This window comes from Bubalus bubalis, chromosome 11 (assembly GCF_019923935.1).
Source record: "Bubalus bubalis isolate 160015118507 breed Murrah chromosome 11, NDDB_SH_1, whole genome shotgun sequence".
NCBI lineage: Eukaryota > Metazoa > Chordata > Mammalia > Artiodactyla > Bovidae > Bubalus > Bubalus bubalis.
This window is the reverse complement of record NC_059167.1, coordinates 29607690-29632629: the sequence shown is the minus strand read 5'-3', so window position 1 is coordinate 29632629 and position 24940 is coordinate 29607690. Positions and strand designations below refer to the sequence as shown.

Genomic DNA, 24940 nt, shown 5'->3' with positions numbered 1-24940 from the left:
AGGTGTCCATACCTGGCCCTGCAAACTGGCTCCAAGACAGGATGCAAAAACCAGACCAAATACTATTGAAACTCGCTGTTAATAACTTCTGTCTCACTTTTGTGCTTTCCAAACGTCTAACACAATGATCACATTTGACTCCCCCTAAATAGCGTGAAAGTGAAAGTGTTAGTTGTTCAGTCAGGTCTGATTCTTTGCAAACCCATGGACTGTAGCCTGCCAGGCTCCCCTGTCCATGTATTTCTCCAGGCAAGAAAACTGGAGTGGGTAGCCATTCTCTTCTCCAGGGGATCTTCCCAACCTGGGTCTCCTGCGTTGCAGGTAGATTCTTTGCTGTCTGAGCCACCAGGGAAGCCAATCTGAGCAAACTTTGAGAGACAGTGAAGGACAGAGGAGCCTGGTTTCGCAGTCAGACACAACTTAACTACTGAACAACAACAAAATACGTGTGAAGTAGGGCATTTTAACAGTGAGGAAGATGTCCAGTGACTTGACTCAAATTCCATCTGCCCAAAGGGGACACTTGAACTGACATGAACTGCTTCTAGATTAAAATGGTTTTTCCCACAGACCACCACTGAGTCACCTACAAACTCTCTCTGACCTCCTTAATGTCATATGGAACTCTAGAATTTTCCAAGTTGTAGGGAAACTTGACAATCAACCGACTTGTTGAATTCTCTCATTTGGAAATTTCAGGAAGTTTGAAAAAATTTGAGAAGCCATAATATTTCAGAAAAAGACTATAAAAGTGGTATTTTCCACTAAAGGAAGAGGGAAGTCATTACCAAGTTCTGTCTACTGACTCACTGTTGGCTCCTTAGCACATGCCGTGTAACGGAACGACTCTCCTCCCGTCACTAGAAGCGGTGACCTTAGGAGGCCCGTCACTTTCCTTTGTACCCTCTGTTTTCTCCCCAGAGGGATGGTATGGGGAGGGAGGTGGGAGGGGGGTTCAGGATTGGGAACACATGTACACCTGTGGAGGATTCATGTTGATGTATGGCAAAACCAATATAATATTGTAAAGTAATTAGCCTCTAATTAAAATAAATAAATTTAAAAAATAAAAATAAATAAAAATGTAAAGTGGCTACAACTGATGACAACAAATAATCTTATAATTCAGCACACACACACACAGAATTGAAACAAAAGTTCCAATAATATGTACTTATCCTTACTAGAGCAATGTATGCTTTTTTTAAAAAAAAAAAAAACCTTTTTATTTTATATTGGAGTATTGCCAATTAGCCATGTTGTAATAGTTTCAGGTGGACAGCAAAGGGACTCAGCAATACATATATATGTACCCATTCTCCCCCAAACTCCCCTCCCTTCCAGGCTGCCACATAACATTGAGCAGAGTTCCCTGTGCTATACAGTAGGTCCTTGTTGGTCATCCATGTTAAATATAGCAGTGTGTACACGACCATCGCAAACTCCCTAATGATCCCCTCCTCCCATCCTTCTCTGCTGGCAACTGTAAGTTTGTTCTCTGTGAGTCTGTTTCTGTTTTATAAATGAGTTCATTCACTTTTCTATTCTACTTTTTCAGAAAAAGCTCTTTGCAATCCGCTAAACTGATTTTACTGCCCACTAGAATCTGAAATCCTCAGGTTGACAAACTCTGGACTGGATCCCCTCTGAGATGCCTCTTAGTCTGGCTCCCTGACATTCCTCGGGGCTGCCCAGAATCCTTTGGGGTTTCTTTCTAGTAAGGCAAGTGGCTACTGTCTCTGGATCTGGCAGCTCCAAAATGACCTGGAGGTTGACACTATCAGTTTTTTGGCCTCAGCAACTAGCACTGGCTGGCCTTGTGGCCATTTGTCCCTATGTGGATAAACAGAGCGTGAGCATGGCCTTCTGATCACAGATGGCTGAGATTTGGTGGAGAAAGATCTACATTCAAACTGTAGAGTTAGAGAACTTGGCCAGTCTCTGCCAGCTCCCACCCCAGATGCCCACACACCACACACATTACATACACACACCACACACCTCACCCATGAACATACAGCCCTCATAGTTGTCCACTTATTCTCTGCACATGCACACAGACCCCCTACACGCTATACACATGTATGCATGCCATGTGTATACACACACACACACACTCACCATAAACTACATACATCCCCACAACATACATACACACAGACCACACACACACATTGGCACTTCAGCAATGACACCACTGAAGCACTTCGTTTTTAAAAATTGCACTCTTTTAAAAAAATCAAATACCAATACTATGGTATTTCATGTACATTTTTTTCAAATGTAATTAAATTCTTACTTTATGAGTGCTCATTTTCCATGTTTTGTTAATTTTTCTTCTAGTCTATAATAGCTTAACACTATATATTAATGTTTATTCTTGAATAATTTACACAATTCCTTAATGTTTTGAAAGAGGCTTATAAATGCATGCTTGTGAAAAGTAGTGCACATATTGTTTCACTAATTTTTAAAGTTTTATGAATTCTGAAGATTTTAAACTCTAATAACAGTGTCAAGGCCAGTATTTCACCATGAAGCGAAGTAAGTCTTGAAATCTTGACATCACCATTTTGCCTTAGAACTGCCATCACCCACAGGGAGGTGGAGAAGTACTGGTTCTCACATCCTCATGATGATTCTGAAGCTGCTTTCAGTGTCTTGCCCAGTGCTTGGCATCTGGAAATCTTGCAGGAAACGCCTGGTGAGAGAGTGGCTGAAAAGGAAAAGGAGGAGTGGGGAACAGGAGAAGAAAAAAAGAAAAGAAAACAGAAGAAAGAAGAGGGAGAGAGACAAAGGAAGAAGGGGGAGTGAATAACAACAAGTGGAGTGGATAGAGTGAGTGAGATAGAACAACCGTATATTGCTTTTGCCTTAAGACGTCTTTCCCTATGGAAAATGGAAATCAAAGACCATTTCCATGATGGATCTTGTTCAAAATATTATTGCTGGAACCCACCTGGCAAAGTGGCAGTTTTGTGGGATGTTCATGGAAAATTGCTTTCCATCTGCTAGAGGAAGCAAATCTTGCTGAGACATTTGACAGACACACAGTTGTTTAGTCTTGGACACGCACTTTTCCATGGTAACAGAAGCCATGCCACGGAAATATATGCGTCACTCATCTAAATTGTTTTCTTTGCATCTCTAAGGATTGCACATGAGTTTTGGAAGGAAGGATAGGGTTTTATTGTTTCTTTTAATGATAAAACATTTTAAATGGTCATTATTTTTGAATCATCAGAAGATACATATAAATATAAACAAGAAAACAAAGATTACATATTAGTCAAAACATCCAGAGGTGATAATTATTAACAGTTGGTATTCCAGATTTTGTTTTAATACAAAAAATAGATCTATATATTATATATATATATACATATACTACATTACTTAATCTTTTGTTGAATATGTTGAGGACATCTCTGTCCATTTTTTAAAATATTATTACACAGCTTTCTGTTTCCCTATGGAAAATATTTAGGTTTGCCAATTTTTGATTATTCTAAATTACACAGTAAAGAACATTCTTGTGGAGGCATTTTTTTGTGCATTTATTTCCTTAGGATAAATTCTTAGATGTGAGCATTTAAGTGTCAATATGCACATTTTAGAATGCTATATCAATTTGCCAAATTGCCCTCCAGAAACTCTGAACCAATTTACATTTTCTTTAAAGTGTATGAAAGTACCTATTATCTCACGCCCTCATCAACACTAGTTATTATCGTTCTTTTCAAACTTTTCTAGTTTTATAGGTTAAAAGGTATTTTCATTTTTATTTTAATTGGCATTTCATATATTCCTAGTGAGGTAAAATAATTTTCACATTTTTTGGTTATTTGCATTTCACCTTTTTTGTGTAACCTGCCTGACAGTGTTTCAACTGTATTTTTCCAATGTGTTTTTTGTCTTTTCCTTAATTTCTAAGAGTTCTTCATAATGCAAAGATATTAACCCTTTGCTTCCATATATGTTGTGAATTCTTTTTTTAGTTTTTCATAACTCTGAATATGTAGACATACAGATGTTTTATTTTGTTTTAAGGAATCAGTATACCTACAATTTTCTTGTTGTTTCTTTCTTTTGGTTGATGGATAGAAAAGTATCCTTCATTCCAAGATTACCTATGTTTTTACTATCCTCTTTTGTTTTTTTGCATTTATATTTTCAAGTCATATAGAATTTGCTTTGTAGCATAAGGCAGGGATCTAAACTTTTTTCCTGACTTACCAATGAGTTGTCTCATTAACATATGGACTAAATAATCTGTATTCTTCCTACTGATTTGAAATGACTTGTTTACCATGCTAAATTCTCACAGACACCTGAGTTCTTCTGTTACTTGTTTTTTGTAGTTTTCTGAAACCCTAAATCCATGTATGTTAGTCTTTTAGAACTAGCTATCATTTTAACTATCTAGATTGAAAATTCTTATTCCATAGACTCCACAAGATGGTTGAATAATCAATGCTACTTTTAATAGAAAGAACGAGGTCTATTTCCATCCTAAGGAGGTGTGGGAAAGGTGAGAGTTTTCTCCCTGGGTCATAGGGTTTTGATATGGAAAGATATAAAGACCGTCTGTTCCAAAGCCCTAATTTTACAAATATTAATTGACTTGTTTATGGTTAACATAGCTAGCAGTGCAGAGCTGAGACTCAAACCAAGTCATATTCCCCTAAATCCATGCTAGGGGAAGATGGTTAGAGTGAGGGTCTATCAAGGACAGCAAAAGCAGAGTTAATAAAAGGAGGATCCTTTCTGTTCTACATCTCCAGGAACTTGCAGGGAAATGGGAGGTTTCTGGAGCACCACCTTGAGAAAGCAGTTAAATGTACAGGAGCCCCTGCTGTTACGTGAGTCCTTAGAAAATTCAGCAGAAAAAAGGACATCGCGGATGCGCCAAAGAGTGAGCACACAAGTACACATGCGCAGTCAATAGGAGCAGCTTATACCTAGTCGTGAAGGTCCAGGCATTTTTCAGGAGTGCCACTCTCACCCTGGTTAACTCTGTGAAGGTCACTGAGGTCAGACGCCAGCAAGGGCCAGCAGCGGAGAGGCAGGAAATGAGTGGGGCTCTGGGAACACAGCAAAGGAGAAAAGCTTTTTGTAGCAAGGTATGAGAGGAAACTCGGACAATGTGAGGAGGGCCCTGTGTATGTTGTTTTCTTTTCTCAGTCAAGAAAACTCTCAAACTGTTCTTTCTTTTTTATTATCGGAGTATAATTGAGTTATGGTATTATATTAGTTTCAGGTGTACAACATAGTGATTTGATATTTTTATAGATTATAGTCCATATAAGGTTGTTATAAATTATTGGCTATATTCCCTGTGCTGTACATTACCTCTTTGTAACTTATTTTATATTTAGTAGCTTAATTCCCTGCTCCTCTTCCACTCTCCCCCCATTCTCCCCTCTGTAACTACTTCGTTTATTAAACTATGTTCTATAAAAGCTGTCCAGTTTCCCTGCCACCTCCCCCTGGTGGAAATCTCTTTTCTCTGGCAAACCACTTTCTATCTGACATCACTGAAGTTTTTAAAATATGCTTAGTTAAAAAAAAAAAAAAAGTTTAGTTTCCTAAAGATATTATGTACTTTGATTTTTTATTAGGAAGATGTAGACATATGATTTAAAATTCAAGAGGCACAAAGGACTATAGTGAGAAATCTCACTTCCACCCGTGGTCTTCAGCTACCTGGTTCCTTGTCTAGGAAAAACTAAACTCTAGTTTCTTATATACCCTTCCAGAGTTGTTTTCTACATATCCAAATACATAAATACACACATATATTATTCTGTGAGAAGTTTTACACAAAGAGTAGCATGCTACACACACTTTTCTGCACCTTGACATTTTTACTTGATACATCCTGGGGATGCTCCATGTCTGTACATAAAAAGCTACTTCATTCCTTGTCATAGCCGCATTTCATTATACTCTAATGCATGAATAAAGCATATTTTTTAAACCAGTTCTCTCATAGATAGATGTGCTTTTTAATTTTTTTTATTTTAAATGGAGGCTAATTACTTTATTGTAGTGGGTTTTGCCATACATTGACATGAATCAGCCACAGGTGTACATGTGTTCCCCATCCTGAACCCCCCTCCCACCTCCCTCCGCATCCCATCCTTCAGGGTCATCCCAGTGCACCAGCCCTGAGCACCCTGTCTCATGCATCGAACCTGGACTGGCCATCTGTTTCACATATGATAGTATACATGTTTCAGTGCTATTCTCTCAAATCATCCCACCCTCGCCTTCTCCCACAGAGTCCAAAAGACTGTTCTATACATGTGTGTCTCTTTTGCTGTCTCGCATATAGGGTCATCGTTACCATCTTTCTAAATTCCATAAATAAGGGAACATTTCATGCAAAGATGGGCTCAATAAAGGACAGAAATGGTAGGAACTTAACAGAACCAGAAGATATTAAGAAGAGGTGGCAAGAATACACAGAAGAACTGTACAAAAAAGATCTTCATGACCCAGATAATCACAATGGTGAGATCACTCACCAAGAGCCAGACATCCTGGAATGTGAAGTCAAACGGGCCTTAGGAAGCACCACTATGAACAAAGCTGGTGGAGGTGATGGAATTCCAGTTGAGCTATTTCAAATCCTGAAAGATGATGCTGTGAAAGTGCTGCACTCAACATGCCAGCAAATTGGGAAAACTCAGCAGTGGCCACAGGACTGGAAAAGGTCAGTTTTCATTCCAATCCCAAAGAAAGGCAATGCCAAAGAATGCTCAAACTACTGCACAATTGCACTCATCTCACATGCTAGTAAAGTAGTGCTTAAAATTCTCCAAGCCAGGCTTCAGCAATACGTGAACCGTGAACTTCCAGATGCTCAAGCTGGTTTTAGAAAAGGCAGAGGAACCAGAGATCAAATTGCCAATATCTGCTGGATCATCAAAAAAGCAAGATAGTTCCAGAAAAACATCTATTTCTGCCTTATTGACTATGTCAAAGCCTTTGACTCTTGGATCACAATAAACTGTGAGAAATTCTGAAAGAGAAGGGAGTACCAGACCACCTGACCTGCCTCTTGAGAAACCTGTATGCAGGTCAGGAAGCAACAGTTAGAACTGGATATGGAAAAACAGACTGGTTCCAAATAGGAAAAGGAATACGTCAAGGCTGTATATTGTCACCCTGCTTATTTAACTTCTATGCAGAGTACATCATGAGAAACGCTGGGCTGGAGGAAGCACAAGCTGGAATCAAGATTACTGGGAGAAATACCAATAACCTCAGATATGCAGATGACACCACCCTTATGGCAGAAAGTGAAGAAGAACTAAAGAGCCTCTTGATGAAAGTGAAAGAGGAGAGTGAAAAAGTTGGCTTAAAATTCAACATTCAGAAAATTAAGATCATGGCATCTGGTCCCATCACTTCATGGGAAATAGATGGGGAAACAGTGGAAACAGTGGCTGACTTTATTTTTGGGGGGTTCCAAAATCACTGCAGATGGTGACTGTAGCCATGAAATTAAAAGACACTTACTCCTTGAAAGGAAAGTTATGACCAACCTAGACAGCATATTAAAAAGCAGAGACATTGCTTTGCCAACAAAGGTCTGTCTAGTCAAGGCTATGGTTTTCCAGTAGTCATGTATAGATGTGAGAGTTGGACTATAAAGAAAGCTGAGCGCTGAAGAATTAATGCTTTTGATCTGTGTTGTTGGAGAAGACTCTTGAGAGTCCCTTGGACTGCAAGGAGATCCAACCAGTCCATCCTAAAGATCAGTCCTGGGTGTTCATTGGAAGGACTGATGTTGAAGCTGAAACTCCCATACTTTGGCAACCTGATGGAAGAGCTGACTCCTTTGAAAAGACCCTGATGCTGGGATGGACTGAGGGCAGGAGGAGAAGAGGACGACAGAGGATGAGATGGTTGGATGGCATCACCGACTTGATGGACATGGGTTTGGGTGGACTCCGGGAGTTGGTGATGGACAGGGAGGCCTGGCGTGCTGCAGTTCATGGGGTCTCAAAGAGTCGGACATAATCGAGTTACTGAACTAAACTGATACTATATTGGTGTTTTTTGTTCTGACTTACTTCACTCAATGTAATAGGCTCCAGTTTGATCCACCTCATTAGAACTGATTCAAATGTATTCTTTTTGATGGCTAAATAATATTCCCTTGAGTATATGTACCACAGCTTTCTTATCCATGGATAAGACATGGACATCTGCCAATGGACATCTAGGTTGATTCCATGTCCTGGCTATTGTAAACAGTGCTGCGATGAACATTGGGGTACAGGTGTCTCTTTCAATTCTGGTTTCCTCGGTGTGTATGCCCAGGAGTGGGATTGCTGGGTCATATGGCAGTTCTATTTCCAGTTTTTGTCCAGATTTTGTCATCACATACAATGCTGTAGTTAATATATTATTTTACACATCAGCAAATTTATATTAAGAATAAAGTCCTAGAAGAGGAAATATGAGATACAAGAAGATGAGTATTTGTATTTTTTTTTAATTGCTAAATTTCCCCTTTTAGAGATGGTACCAGTTTAAAGCCCTCCCAGTAATGTTGAAAGTGCCTGTCTCACATCTTTGCTAACATAATGTGTTATCAACTTTAACTGTGATAACTGAACACTGGTGTCTCAGTATAGTTTTAATGTGTATTTCTCTTATGAATAAGATTGAGAATCTTTTTATATATTGAAGGACAATTTGTATTTCAGTCCTATAAATCCTTTATACTCTTAGCCATTTTGTGTCTAGTATGCTATTGATCTTCTTATTTTTTTTTTTTAATATTTGTTGATTCTGAAGAGCTTTTTATATGGTAGAGCAGCTAGTGATTTATTTATGATTTTGGTTGCCCCTATTTTTCCAATTTGTTCTTTGTCTTTTAACTATTGGTATTTAGAAATCCTTTTATTTTATGGCTTCTGTGTTTTCTGTCAGGCTTTCCCAGAATAAGATTGTAGAAAATAACTTATGGCTTATTTTTGTAAACTGATGGCTTATTTTTTACTTTTAAATATTTGATCTCTCTGAAATTTATCCTGGTCTGAAATTTTAGATGTGAATACATATTTTCCCAGATATGTAACCAATTATTCCAACACATTTTATTAAATAGTTTTATTCCAACACTATTTATTAAATAATTTTTCTTTACTAATTTGAAATACTGTCCTTATAATATCTATGCTGCTAAGTCACTTCAGTCGTGTCCGACTCTGTGCGACCCCATAGACGGCAGCCCACCAGGCTCCCCCGTCCCTGGGATTCTCCAGGCAAGAACACTGGAGTGGGTTGCCATTTCCTTCTCCAATGCAGGAAAGTGAAAATGAAGTTACTCAGTCGTGTCTGACCCTCAGCGACCCCATGGACTGTAGCCTTCCAGGCGCCTCCATCCATGGGATTTTCCAGGCAAGAGTACTGGAGTGGGGTGCCATTGCCTTCTTTGATAATATCTATACTTTCAAGGTATTCACATATTATAAATTTAAATGAACTTTTCCTTTGTAACATCTGTCCTCAAAATCTTTATAAATCTTATAATTTGATGTGTGCATGCTCAGTCACTTCAGCCGTGTCTGACACTGTTGGCTGTGGCCCACCAGGCTCCTCTGTCCATGGGATTCTCCGGGCAAGAATACTGGAGTGGGTTGCCATGCCCTCCTCCAGGGGATCTTCCCAACCCAAGGATCAAACCCACTTCTCTTATGTCTTCTGCATTGGCAAGTGGGTTCTTTACTACTAGTGCCATCTGGGAAGACCCAATAATTTCATATCAGTCTCTTAAAAATCACTGGAAAATTGCGTTTTCATTATTTTCTTCCCTTTACTTTTCTTCCTCTTTTTGCTTTAATATTATACTTTGTCATGACAGAAGTCCCCAGTGAACCAGGAATAAAGAGCGTCCTCAACTTGATAAAGAATACCTACAAAAAACCAACAACTAATGTCATATTATACTTATGATAAAAAACTAATAACTTCCCAACCAAGATCAGGAAAAAGGCAAGAATGTCTCCTCTCACCACTCTTTTTCAGCACCATGCTGGAAGCCCTTGCTGCTGCTGCTAAGTCTCTGGATGAGGAAAGGGAACAAAAGGTATCCAGATTGGGAAAGATTAAATTAAATTGTCTTTATTCACAGATGATGTGATCATCTATGTAGAAAATATGAATCAACAGTAACAACAACAACAAAACTCCTAAAGCCTAGAGCTAGTAAGTGATTATAGCAATGTTGCAGTATTTAAGGTTAACATACAAAAAAGTCAATTTCCTTTCTATATATATACGAGCAATGAGCAAGTGGAATTTGAAATTTAAAACACAATGCCACATACATTAACAGCCCCCAAAGTTAAATATTTAGCTATAACTCTAACAAAATTTGTGCACGATCTTTATGAGAAAATTTGCAAAACTCTGATGAATGAAATCAAAGAACTAAATAACATGGAGTAAATAACATGGAAACTCCATTTCACAAATAAGACTCAATATTGTCTAGATGTAAGACCTCACTTGATCAATAGATTGGGCTCAACCCCAATAAAAATCCCAGCAAGCTATTTTGTAGATATTGACAAACTGGAAAAGGCAAAAGACTCAAAACAGTCAGTACAATATTAGAGGAGAAGAACAAAATTAGAGGACTGGCAGTACCTGACTTCAAGGCTTACTATAAAGCTATAGTTGTCAAAACACTGTGGTACTGAAGAAAGAGTAGACAGCCTAAAAATAGACCCACATAAATCTAGTCAATTGATCTTTGACAAAGGCAATACAATCCAGGAAAAATATTCCTTTCCATAATGAACAACTGGACACCCACATACCAAAAAAAAAAAATGATTCTAAACATAGGTCTTATGCCCTTCACAAAAATTAATTCAAAATGTATCATAGACCAAAATGTAAAATTCACAGCTAGAAGATAACATGGGGAAAACCTAGATAACCTTGAGCATGACTTGACAATGACTTTTTAGGTATAACACCAAAGCCATAATCCATGAAAGAGATAATTGGTAATCCAGACTTCATTAAAGTTAAAAACTTCTGCAAAAGATAATGTCAAGACTTTGAAAAAGCAAGCCACAAATAGAAATATTTGCAAAAGATGCCTAATAAAGGACTGTCGTCCAAAGTATACAAACAATGAAGAAACAGTCTGACTTTTAAAATGGGTCAAAGGGACTTACTTGGTGGTCCAGTGGTTAAGACCTAGATTTCTAATGCAGGAGGGGTGAATTCAATCTCTGGTCAGGGAGCTAAGATCCCATGTGCCTCATGGCCAAAAAACCAGAATATAAACAACAGAAGCAATATTGTAATAAATAAAGACTAAAAATGGCTCACACAAAAAAGTCTTTTTTGGAGGTTTATTACTTTACAATATTGTATTGGTTTTGCCATACATCAACATGAATCTGCCACAGGTATACACGTGTTCCCCATCCTGAACCCCCCTCCCTCTTCCCTCCCCATACCATCCCTCTGGGTCATCCCAGTGCACCAGCCCCAAGCATCCAGTATCATGCATCGAACCTGGACTGGCGATTCACTTCATATATGATATTATACATGTTTCAATGCCATTCTCCCTAATCGTCCCATCCTCTCCATCTCCCACAGAGTCCAAAAGACTGTTTTATACATCTGTGTCTCTTTTGCTGTCTCGCTTACAGGGTTATCATTACCATCTTTTTAAATTCCATATATATGTGTTAGTATACTGTATTGGTGTTTTTCTTTCTGGCTTACTTCACTCTGTATAATAGGCTCCAGTTTCATCCACCTCATTAGAACTGATTCAAATGTATTCTTTTTAATGGCTGAGTAATACTCCATTGTGTATATGTACCACAGCTTTCTTATCCATTCATCTGCTGATGGACATCTAGTTGCTTCTATGTCCTGGCTATTATAAACAGTGGGCCAAAGACCTTAACAGATTCCTGACCAAAAAAGATATACAGATAGCAAATAAATATATGGAAAGGAGCCCCACATCATTTATCATCAGGGAAATGCAAATTAAATCAATAATTGAGATACCGCTTCACACCTATTAGATGGCCAAAATTCAGAACGCTGACAATACCAAATATTGGCAAGGATGTGGAGCAATAGGCACTCTTACATATTGCTAGTGGGAATGCAAAATTGTACAACTACTTTGGCAATCTGTTTGGTAGTTTTCTTACAAAACTAAACATAATTTATCATGTGATCTAGAAATTTCTCACTCTGGCATTTACCCAAAGGAGTTGAAAACTTCTATCCACACAGAAAGTGCACACAGATGTTTATAGCAGCTTTACCCATGACTGCCAAAACCTGGAAGCCACCAAGATGTCCTTTCGTAGGTGAATAGGTAAATAAACGATGGTACATCCAGACAATAGAATATTATTCAGCACTGAGAAGAAATGAGTTATCAAGCTGTGAAAAGACATGGAGGAATCTTAAATGCATATTACTAAGTAAAAGAAGCCAATTTGAAAAGGCTACATGTTGTATGACTCTAGTTGTATGGCATTCTGGAAAAGCAAAACTACAGAGACAGTAAAAAGATCACTGGTTGCTAAGAGTCTTGGGAGGGGGTGGGAGGGGAGAAATGAATAGGAGAAGCACAGAGGACTTCCAGGGCAGTGTATGATACTATAATGACAGATACATGTTATTATACATTTGCTCAAACCCATAGAATGTACACCAAGAACGAATTCTAATGTAAACTTTGGGTGATATGATGTGTCAGTGTAGGTTCACCAGATATAACAACGTACCACTCTGGTGGGACATGTTGATAATGGAAGAAGCTATGCATATGCCAGGGCAGGAAATGCATGGGAAATCCCTGTACCTTCCTGTCAATTTTGCTATGAATCTAAAACTGCTCTAAAGAAAATTGTCTTTATACATACATACATATATATGCTGCAGGCCAATTTTTCCTCTAAACCTCTCTCACGTTCTTCGTATCAGTGTTTCTGCTTTCCCAGACAGATATTGCCCCTACTTTTCGGATCATTTGTGCCTCTTCTTCCCTTTTAAGGAGATATTGCAAATTTCTCCCCTTTCTCCCCGCCCCCATCATTAATCCTTCCTCTCATCCAGCTAGTTGTAGCTAAGTGGCTATTTCAGTAAGACTGGAGTTTCAGAGTCAAGGCAGGGCTCTTAGCGTACAATCAGGAGTTGTCAACACAGAGGTGGCTGCTGAAGCCCAGAGAATGTTGATCTGCAGGAAAGAGTATGTAGATTAAAGAGTGATGATTGCTGAAACTTGTATTACACAAAGAAAAGTGAAAGAGGATCTAGAGGAGAAACTGCCATGCCATGCTAAGTTGCTTGAGTCATGTCCAACTCTGTGCAACCCCATGGACTGTAGCCCGCTAGGCTCCTCTGTTCATGGGATTCTCCAGGCAAGATTACTGGAGTGGGTTGCCATTTCCTTCTCCAAGGGATCTTCCTGAACCAGGGATCGAACCCGCATCTCTTAAGTCTCCTGCACTGGCAGGCAGGTTCTTTACCACTGGTGCCACCTGGGCAGCAATGGAAAAATAAAAGATGAAGAGTTCAGAGTCTCTGAGAAGGAGTCAAATAATACAGAAAGATCGATGAGGTTAAGCATAAAGAAACAAAACAGTGGGTTTGGTGACAGGAAGTTCATTGCTGCTCTTTGGATCAGGTCACTTCCCATATTCAAACCCATCCACCCTTTCCATCTCAATTGCTTCCTCTTCTGGGTGGATGGAATTGCCATCAGCAGAACAGTACTCCCAATAGAACAGTTAAAAAAGGCAAATAAATGAAATACAGAAATGATCTCTTTGAAGGAAGCAGAGAGCTACTGAAGTAAGGAAAACTGGAAAAGCTCAGGCACTGGGAAGGGGGAAATGAGAGGAAAGAGCTGCTGCTTCATACATTTTTATGCTCAGGGCTTTTGCAGGAGGCTGAGAATCCCAAATCATGTCCAGTGAGTCTGTGATGCCATCCAACTATCTCATCCTCTGTCATCCCCTTCTCCCACCTTCAATCTTTCCCAGTACCAGGGTCTTTTCAAATGAGTCAGCTCTTTGTATCAGATGGCCAAAGTATTGGAGTTTCAGCTTCAACATCAGTCCTTCCAATGAATATTCAGGACTGATTTCCTTTAGGATGGACTGGTTGGATCTCCCTGCAGCACAAGGGACTCTCAAGAGTCTTCTCCAGCACCACAGTTCAAAAGCATCAATTCTTTGGCACTCAGCTTTCTTTATAGTCCAACTGTCACATCCATATATGACTACTGGAAAAACCATAACTTTGACTAGACGGACCTTTGTTGGCAAAGTAATATCTCTGCTTTTTAATATGCTGTCTAGGTTGGTCATAACTTTCTTTCCAAGGAGTAAGTGTCTTTTAATTTCATGACTGCAGTCACCATCTGCAGTGATTTTGGAGCCCCCCAAAATAAAATCTGTCACTGTTCCCATTATTTCCCCATCTACTTTCCATGAAATGATGGGACCAGATGCCATGATCTTAGTTTTCTGAATGTTGAATTTTAAGCCAACTTTTTCACTCTCTTCTTTCACTTTAATTGAGGCTCTTTAGTTCTTCTTCATTTTCTGTCATAAGGGTGGTGTCATCTGCATATCTGAGGTTATTGATATTTCTCCCAGCAATCTTGATTCCAGCTTGTGCTTCCTCCAGCCCAGCGTTTCTCATGATGTACTCTGTGTAGAAGATAAATCAGCAGGGTGACAATATACAGTCTTGACTTACTCCTTTCCTGATTTGGAATCAGTCTGCTGTTCCATGTCCAGTTCTAACTGTTGTTTCCTGGCCTGCATACAGATTTCTCAGGAGGCAGGTCAGGTGGTCAGGTATTCCCATCTCTTTCAGAATTTTCCACAGTTTGTTGTGATCCACACAGTCAAAGGCTTTGGCATAGTCAATAAAGCAGAAGTAGATGTTTTTTCTGGAACTCTCTTGCTTTTTCGATGATCCAGCGGATGTTGGCAATTTGATCTCTGGTTCCTCTGCCTTTTCTAAAACCAGCTTGAACATCTGGAAGTTCATATTTCATGTACTGTTGTAGCCTGGCTTGGAGAATTTTGAGCATTACTTTACTACGGTGTGAGATGAGTGCAATTGTGTGGTAGTTTGAGCATTCTTTGGGATTGGAATGAAAACTGACCTTTTCCAGTCCTGTGGCCACTGCTGAGTTTTCCCAATTTGCTGGCATGTTGAGTGCAGCACTTTCACAGCATCATCTTTCAGGATTTGAAATAGCTCAACTGGAATTCCATCACCTCCACCAGCTTTGTTTGTAGTGATGCTTCCTAAGGCCCACTTGACTTCACATTCCAGGATGTCTGGCTCTAGGTGAGTGATCACACCATCATGATTATCTGGATTGTGAGGATCTTTTTTGTATACTTCTTCTGTATATTCTTGCCACCTCTTCTTAATTGGTGATGAACAGGGAGGCCTGGCGTGCTACAGTCCATGGAGTCGCAAAGAGTCAGACACAACTGAGCAACTGAACTGAACTGAGAATCCCAAGGTAGGATGCAGTGCAGTCTGGCAGAGGGCTGCAAAGGATCAAGGGAAACCAGCAGAGTTTTGGTGAAATACTTGGAAAGCCCTCAAGCACACAGCCTGTTTCCCTCTGAGAACTTTTGCCTAATGCTGGGGCTGGCTGTTCAGAGCAGGGGTTTTAAAATGCAAGTGGAAAACCTGCCCCTGAAAAGCTGAACTTTTTTAACAGTCCTGTAAGACTATGATTAGAGTTTCATACCCGCTGTGGGTGGGGCCTTGCAGAATACAATGGGCTTTTTGTTGAAAGTCCAGGAAGTCAGAGATGAACCAGTGGAAGACTGAGACTTACCAGAGCCATAATTCAAACTTGACTCAGCAAATCACTAATTGGAATAACATGATCAGCTGCCATTCCATCTGGACAACGTGGGGATGGTAAATCCCTTCTGAAAGAAGAGGTCATCTGAAGTCTGTATGACTTAGTACATATAATGTCATGCACTCAACTCAAATGTACTGGGGGCTACCAAAAGACAGGATCACATGAATGGAAACACCCAAAGAAAAGCAGACAGAAACACACAAGTGACTCAGATGTGAAGTTAGCCAAGGACTGACAACTCACTACCATTGGATTTTAAAAAGTGAAAGATGGACAACAGTGATGATAAGGTGGAATCAATTGCTTTGTCTTCCATAAGTTTTCTTGGGTCCTCCATTTCTAGAAGTCATCTTTTACTTCTCCACATAATCTTGAAAGTTTATCTGTACTTATTTTTGCCCTTAACACCTTATAAAGGTGCAGGTATTTAAAATCATGAAGTTTTTGAAGTCACACTGGGTTCAAATTCAGAATCAGACATTTATTAACTACATGTCCTTAGATAAGTTGAATGAGTGAGTAAGAGTTGCCCAGTGGTGTCTGACTCTTTGTGACCCTGTGGACTGTAGTCTGCCAGGCTCCCTTGTCCATGGAATTCTCCAGGCAAGAATATGGGAGTGGGTTACCATTTCCTTCTCCAGGGTTAGATAAGTTACTTAGCTTATTTAAGCCTCAATTTCCTTGTCTACAGAATGGAGTCAATAATAGTACTTTCCTCACAATGTTGTTTTGAGGAATTCAAATATACTCTCACTAACTCAGTTGCAGTAAAAATGTGTTTAATTTTTAGTTATGTGCTTTAGTTTCCCTCACAGTTTCTGCTGAGAAGTGTGAAAAGAACTTTAATATTTGCCCAATCCATTCATTTTATACAGACTTAATACCTGGAATATTTCTTTAGAGATCTCAGTTCTTTGGGAATAAATGTTAGGCCTTTGCTTCTTTCCTCCAAGATGTATCTGGACACCTGAGGAGAGGTCTGTGGGTCAGGGACCTTGTGGCAGAGAGGAGAGACAAGGTCCTTAAATCCATCTAGCTTCCTTTAGTTCCCTTTGATCTCTGCTGTGAGATTGCTAAACAAGTCTGCTCCCTGGACTGGTAAGCAGTAATATGCCCTTGTTTCTGTCTGGCTATTAGGGCTCAACAGGCTGGAGCCCACCACTGAATTATAGAGCCCCACCTACTTGCCTTGAGGCTCCTCTCCTTTCACAACAACGGTAGGATTCTGCTGGGCCCCTAATCTTCCCAGCACCCGCGTGTCTCCTCACTGAGATATAAAAGAATTATTGCTGCTTCAGAATAGGTGTCCTCCTTATCTACTCCCCTAGTTCCCTGTGCCTGTCCTTCATCACACTTCACTAAATTGGTAACCTTATATTTTTATGGGAACATTCATTTAATGTTTCCTCCCATACAATATTACAGCATGACAGTTTCTTAAATTGTTCATCAGGGTATTTCCAGTGCCCACTGTAACAGGTACTTGATCAATATTGTTAAATCCATAAGTGAGAAACTCCAACTTCAAGTCCCTATGATTGAAGAACATGGATTATATTGCCTCAAATATTTTCCCATTCACACCATGAACCTTTGTTAGTTTTCTACCCAAGGGCCATTCCCCATGTGTTCTCTGCTTCCAGAACATTAATTTTGTTTGGTTGGCATAATGCCCAGTGTGGAGACTAAATCATGAATTGATCTAGATGAATCATGGCAATCTTATTCCATTTGTCCAGCAATGGATTGCCACATTGTTCTGGCTAATGAGCTAGAAAGATATCTCTAGCAGGCTTCTGGGAAAGATTTCTGTCCCTGATGGAAGGAGAAAAAAAGTATAAGGAGGGAGCTCTCTTTAGCCTCTTGTACTACCTCTCACTTCTTAGATGTGGTAAAGTGAGGCTGTTATGTTTAGAACCGTGGCAACTATCTTGCAACCATGAAGGAAAGGCCTGAAGAAAGGCCAACATGACCTCATTGAACTTCTCTACCAAGCCTGGCACTGCCTCCAGATTTCCTGTTATGTGAGATCATAAATGCTTTCATTATTTACACGAGTATGATTTGAATTTTACATTGTAGGAGCCAAATTTTTTTTTCTGTTTCACTATGAAACAAATCCAATTTCATGTCAATTCCATGACCTAGAGCTGAGTAAGCAGGTCAAAGATCCTGTTTTTACCCCCAGACAAGTTACAGTTTTACCTCAGACATAAGCCTCATTGGCATCCTGGGCTACATGTCAAACTTGGCCGTAGGTAACACCTCTAAATCCCACTGAACAAAGAATTTCTAAATTGTCACACCTAGTGACCAGGTAGCTACAGGTCAATGGAATGGGATAAGGAAGTAGAATTGAAGAGGCAGAAGAGTGAGGGCTGAAGCCGGGAAATCAGAGAGACCAAGAAGCCATAAAAAATAAGAAGTTAAAAGATTGGGGTGAAGGAACAGTCTAGTCAAGTAAAAATAAGAATAACAGAGGAATTGGGAAGGGAAAAATTTAATTTCTTAATTGTCTAGGAAATAATCTAACAAAAATGCACAAGACTTTTTTTGTAAAAAAAAAAAATTAAATTCCGAGAATGAACATAAGCAATGACCTGAAAAAAATGGTGTTACTTCAATTATATGGTCTGGTTTAGTATTTTAAGAATATCACTTTTTTACAAATTATAGATCCAATGTAATTTCAGTAAAATACCCTTCCTACAATTTGAGGGACTTTGAAAAATTGGTTTTAAGCTGTGTATAGAATAATAAACATTCATAAGCAGCTAATTTTAAAAAGTAAATAAAAAGTTGCCATACTAGATATTAAGATATATCACAAAGACATGATTTTAAAAGGGGAAAAAGGCAAGTTAATCAATGGAACAGAATAGAGAACCCAGAAATAGACCTAGCTATTGACTGGAATTTGGTGCATGGTAAGAGGGGACTTCACTGATAGAAAGGGAAACCTCTGAATGGCCAGTACGTTTATAGAGATTCCTATCATCACTAGCCATCAGAGAAACGCAAATTAAAGCATCAATGTGAGGTCACTTCTCAGAAAGCTGGATACTATCAAGTACAGTCGAAGTACACTCTAGTGGAGTGTGAACTGGTGGAACTACTCTGCAATCAGTTCTAGAGAAGTAGAAGATGCAGTCTCAGTCCTGACTATGCGCCCAGTGAAACTTGAATGTGAAGATCGTAAGGATACACATTAAGGATGTTCATCATGGTGCACGAACATGTGTGTGTGTGTGTGTGTGTGTGTGTGTGTGTGTGTTAGCAAGGACTTGGAGGCAACCTAGTGTTTATTAATAAAGCAGTGACTTCATTAAGCATAAACATAAACAGGATGGGCCACTAGGCTAGTGAGAGGTAGTAAAGGAGATTTGCATAGAGTAATAAGGATGGGTCGCCAAAGCCTAATGATGAAGAAAATAGGTAAGAAGCAGAATGCATTCCATAGCACAGAACCATTTTTGTGAAGTAAGAGCACACACACACACACACACACAAGTGGCAACACAGAATATTTTTAAGAATATATATCTAATGTGTGGAGGTAGATTGGAAAGATACGTAGAAGTTCAGGTCAGTACCCATGTTGGAGAAGGGAATGGGAAACATTTAGTTTATCTTGATTGTGGTGATATACATACACATCTGTCTATATATACATATATCAAAACTTATAAAAATTGTATACTTTAAACATAAGCAGTATTTTGTATGGCAGTTATACTTTAGTAAAGAGACTAAGTGGATAATGACAGTGGTGTGTAAACTGATGAATGATTATTCAGTTCTTCTGGGGTCCAAATAAACATATATACAGTGGAATACTGCTCATCCATAAAAAAATGACAGAATGCCATTTACAGTAACATGGGTGGACCTAGAGATTATCATACTAAGTGAAGTTAATCAGAAAGAGAAAGACAAATACCATATGGTATCACTTATATGTGGCATCTAAAGTATGACACAGACTTATCAATGAAGCAGAAACAGACCCATGGACATAGAGAACAGGCTGGTAATTGCCAAGGATGGATTGGGAGTTTCAGGACAACAGATGCAAACTATTATTTATAGATTGGATGAGCAACAAAATCCTCCTGTATAGCAGAGGGAACTATATTCAATATCCTGTGATAAACAATAATGGAAAAGAATACGAAAAAGTGTATGTATATATACATATATATAAAACTGAGTCACTTTGCTGTACAGCTGAAATTAGCACAACATTGTAAGCCAATTATACTTCAGTAAGATAAATTAAAAATTAATTAGTGAATTAAAAAATAGAAATGAAGTGGCCAAAGAACTCCAGTGGTTCTTAAGTTTTCGTGTGCATGAAAATCATCTGAAGTACCTGCTCAAAGAACAAATGCATGGGCCCCACACGCAGAGATTCTGAACATACATGTTACCATGTGCTCTAGATGACCTTTCTGTCAGTGGACCCTGGGTCATACTTGAAGACACCCTGAACTAGATAAAATGAAGCTGCTGTGAGAGGAGGAGGAAATGAGTGAGCAGAGGCGACGAGTAGAACATCTGCCTGGCACCAGCAGCAAGGAACCGACACTCCAGCAGCTGGCCCCCTCAGTGTGGGCTGCCGTTCTTCCCCTTCCTTTTATGGGAGTTTATCCTGGGGGCCTTAACCTGGAGGGATTTGGGTGATGGAGATTGACAACAGCCATCTGGGGCGTGCATCTAAGGGTAGAAAGCCCCCAGAGACATCTTCTTCACCAGGCTGCTGGGAGTCTGGCGCCTCCCATGGTCCTGAGCTTAATGTGATCACCCTCACTCCCAGGCAGCTTCCAGGAGTTGGGCTGCAGGGAAGCGGGCTATGAAGAGAGTGAAGATGACATATGTGGGGCATCATCAGAAGCACATGCTGGAGTCTGACCTGATGAGAGAAGAATGGGTGGAATTATCTCAAAGCAAGTCTCCTGGTAGCCCCCCTCAGTGTGCAGGTGGTCCAGGATTTTCGCCATAAAATAATGCTGTCATCCTTCCAGTGCCTGCTTTGCTCTTGTCTCCTTTGGTCCCTGTGTCTTGTCTGTACGTCAACAGCTGGGCTGTTTTCTGGCATTGTATGCACCACGTGGAGGAACTTCTTAGTTACGATGGTTGTGATTGTAAGCAGACATGACTTAGTCTTAAGCTTGTCCTTAGGCATGTCTAATGGCGCACCCAATCCTGTTTCTCCAGGCAGAGAAGTCTACCTCCTTATGAATGGAATAAAGCCACCCAGTCCAGAATGGATTGGTCTCCGTGCTACAGTTATTTATCCAGGCACTGTTCCCCTAATGGCCCAGAGCACCGACAGGAGCTTGGACTCACTGTCCTCTTCCTAATATGTAGAACGGCCCGGTTTCCTAAGGACAAGGAAGGTTTTTCAGATTTATACAAACAGACCAAGCATATTTGTGGGTATCCAGGTAACAAACCCAGTTTGAAACTCCCTCTGACAGCATAATTCATAGCCCCAGACCGAAATGCTAATGTGAACACAGATGCTCCAAGAAATCAACTTCAGTGGAAAAGATTAAGAAATGGTCCCAAATAGAATTTTCTCTAGAAATCCTTTGATTCTCCAACAGGGTCTTTTTGTCACAAATGTAGATATTTTCATGTCAAGGAAAGAGAAAGAAAAAAAAGGAAAGAGAAAAAGAAAGAATGACACAAATATTTCAGGCTTATTAATAATCAGTCAAGTTTTCTCTCTGTCCCTAGGAAGTTCTGGAAGTCAGCTGTTTGATGCCAATTGTGTGTGACGTGTAAAAGCGTGTGAACCTAAGGCTCTCTGTATGTGTCTCTGGGACTGGATCTCCAAGCCTGGTTGAATGAGACCCTGTGCAGCTGCAACTCCCATGGTGCCGAGCAGCCTGGGCAGGCTGACAGAGCCATTCTGTGTCTAAGTAATGTGTTTGCTTAAGCATGAACATTAGTGTCAGAAACGCTTAGTGCAAAGCAACTTTTCGGGGATGAAGCAGTCATTGCCAAGTCTGTGCGTCTGGGAATTCGTTATGTCTGTTCGTCTGGGGTTAGGGGTAGGTTTAGGCAACTCTTGTATTCTCTAATGAAGTTGAAAAGATTAAAAAAAAAAAAAAAGAACACTCTTTATAAAATCATCGTTTGGGGGCAAGTCCAGCTGCAGCACTGGGAATGTCTTCCTGAAGAACTGAATATCATAGCTTTTGTTATGAGGGCCAGATGCACTTGCCCTCATCAGCCCCATCTTCTGAGATGAGCAAAATGAAAGTTATTTTACACCCGACCTTGCACAAAGCTAATGTGCCTAATTAGCGGAAGATCTGCTTCTAGGATAGGAATCTGATCTTGATCAGTAGAATCCCATATTTCAGAGATGAGGATACAACTTGGGCAGACTGTGTATTTTTCCTTGTCTTTCTCACAGCCGCATTGCCTGTGAACTGAACTGACAATCTCTCTGCCCTTGTTGCCTGCAGGACCACAGGCATCCACCTCGGAGGTAGCTGCCAGCGCCGAGCTGGGGGCAGCCAACTGGACCACACAGTTCCGGGCTCACAGCCTGCCGGCTGGTTCATACCCACTGGGCTTCAGCGTAAGAAGGGACTGGAGCCAAGACAGCCCTATGAAATCATCTTGTTTTATCTTTGTCTTTGGGATAGTTATTAATAATTTATGGACCTGGTACAAATCAGGTCTCCTTTCCCTCCATTGTATCCATTGTTCCTCTCCTGAGTCAGCTTCTATGACCAGCTTCCTGTGTGATGGTCCACGCAGTGGTATACAATGGTGGGGTGATGGGAGAGAGAGGGTGCAGGCAATTGGGGGGTACACTACTACAGAGAACATAAAAATAATAATAAAACTGACAACAAGCCAGTCTGCTGCTTCTTATCACCAATGCTGACAATTTAAACAGTGTTGATAATAAAACACTTCTCCCGACAAGTTCTGAATGATTGTGTGTGTTGTTGTGGCTCATGACACAGGTGGACTCAGCCACAGGTGTTCTTTGGAAAGTATATTTGTGACAGTTCAAAATCATCCAAGGTCCCTTTTCCACACATTTTGTATCCCTAATTACTGTGATACAACACATTCCTACATTTAAACAGATTGGAAATAAGCAAAGATAGCAGAGTGGTTGCCTAGACAAAGAAACAGAAAAATGCATGATTTCAATTCTATTTGACCACACAGAGCTTTCATTTGTGTTTAAAATTTAAGACAATGAAACAGATTGCAAGCTGCATGGTGTAGTATTTTTGTTTATGTGCAAATTTCAGTTCATCCATGAAATATTTGGCTGAATTTGAAGATCTCTAAAATTAAAATTTATTCTTGCTGAAAACTGTTAATTGTTTGAGAACTGAAGACCTTGAGAGTGAATGTCTCCTTCAATTTTGTACCTCACTGTACTGTTAGCCTTGCCTCATACTATGGAAATCCAAAACACACCTGCTTACTCTCGGTAGCAGCAGCTGGGGCATTGACAGCTAACCTAAGCTTGGCCCATCAGGTATGGCAGAATTCCACCTGGAATTTTTAATCTGGAGCAAGTGACTCAAAGATGGAAGGAGAGTTTGGAACCCACTCTGTAGAAGTGGTGACAGTGCCAGGGTGGTATCTGGCTTTCTTATAAACCTTGGTTTCTACTTGTCAACTGGGCTTGCAGTTCACTCTCAGAGCTCCCTGATAGCCTTCTAGTGAATTCCTTCTCTGTTTAAGTTAACCAGAGTCAGTGTGTTATTTGCAGTCAAAAACTTTTACTGGTATTCCTAATTCACAAGAATAGGCTGAGGATAAACTTTGAAGCCCAGGATAATTATTTACAGCAGACAAACAAGAGCCCTAAAAATGTAGAGCAGTGGGCTTCCCAGAAATGTCAAAGCATATCTCCCAACTTGTCAAAGACCATCTAACATACCCAACTATCCCCAGCCCACCCTGGTCAGATCTTAGTAGATTCAGCAAGACAAAAACCCAAGGCTCTCTTTGATTAGAGAGACTTTATAAAAGTTTTGGGCTTCCCAGGTGGCTCAGATGGTAAAGAATCTGCCTGTAATGCAGGATACCCAGGTTTGATCCCTGGATCAGGACCAGTTTTCTTGCCTGGAGAATCCCATGGACAGGGGAGCCTGGCAGGCGACAGTCCATAAGGTCGCAAAGAGTCAGACATGATTGAGTGACTTTCACTTTTATAGAGTTTGCTCCATTTAAAATAAATTAAGGGCCAAAACCATTTTTAAAACATCTAGTTAAGAGTTACAGTTAAGGCAAAAAAATAAGAAATAATAGAAGAACAGAAGGTACCTTGTCAACAGAAGTCTGAAAGCAAAGTTAAAAACATCTCATCCAACCATTTATTTTTGTTAATTACTTGTTCTTCTGAATGCTCTTGGATCAAAGGAATGGAAATCTCAGTAAGCTACAGATAAATGTTAATTCCAAAACATACTACAGGGATGGGTTACATGCAGTATAAATATTCAATTCATAGTTGGCTTCTTTCCAAAATTATTGATTCTATTCTTATATCCATTGTAGTTACAGCAAACATCTAGCTTTTGTATTAGGGTCTATGACTTTGAGTAAGTTCTTAAAAATCTCTAGACTGAGGTTCCCTCCTTTTTCCTTTGGGGTAGCGATGTCATCTTGGAATGATTGAGAAATTTTAGATAAAGCACCTACTACAGTGCCTGTCACATAGTAGGGTCCTAGGCAATTTTTCCTTCACTTCAGTTCAGTCGCTCAGTTGTGTCCAACTCATTGCAATCCCATGGACTGCAGCACGCCAGGCTTGCCTGTCCATCACCAACTCCCAGAGCTTTCTCAAACCCATGACCATCGAGTCGGTGATGCCATCCAACCATCTCATCCTCTGTCATCCCCTTTTCCTCCTGCCCTTAATCTTTCCCAACATCAGGGTCTTTTCCAATGAGTCAGTTCTTCACATCAGATGGCCAACATATTGGAGTTTCAGCTTCAGCATCAGTCCTTCCAATGAATACTCAGGAC

General features: G+C 39.9%; 1 long non-coding RNA gene across 1 annotated transcript in view; it reads right to left on the bottom strand.

Moving 5' to 3' along the window:
• Nucleotides 1–1855: 1855 nt before the first annotated feature.
• LOC102392508 overlaps nucleotides 1856–24940 on the bottom strand; it is a 56851-nt gene continuing 33766 nt past the window's right edge. The window contains exons 2-3 of the long non-coding RNA XR_327206.4: nucleotides 4962–5084; nucleotides 1856–2716 (exon numbers count right to left, since the gene is read on the bottom strand). This is a non-coding gene — a long non-coding RNA (uncharacterized LOC102392508). The remainder of the gene's footprint in view (nucleotides 2717–4961; nucleotides 5085–24940) is intronic.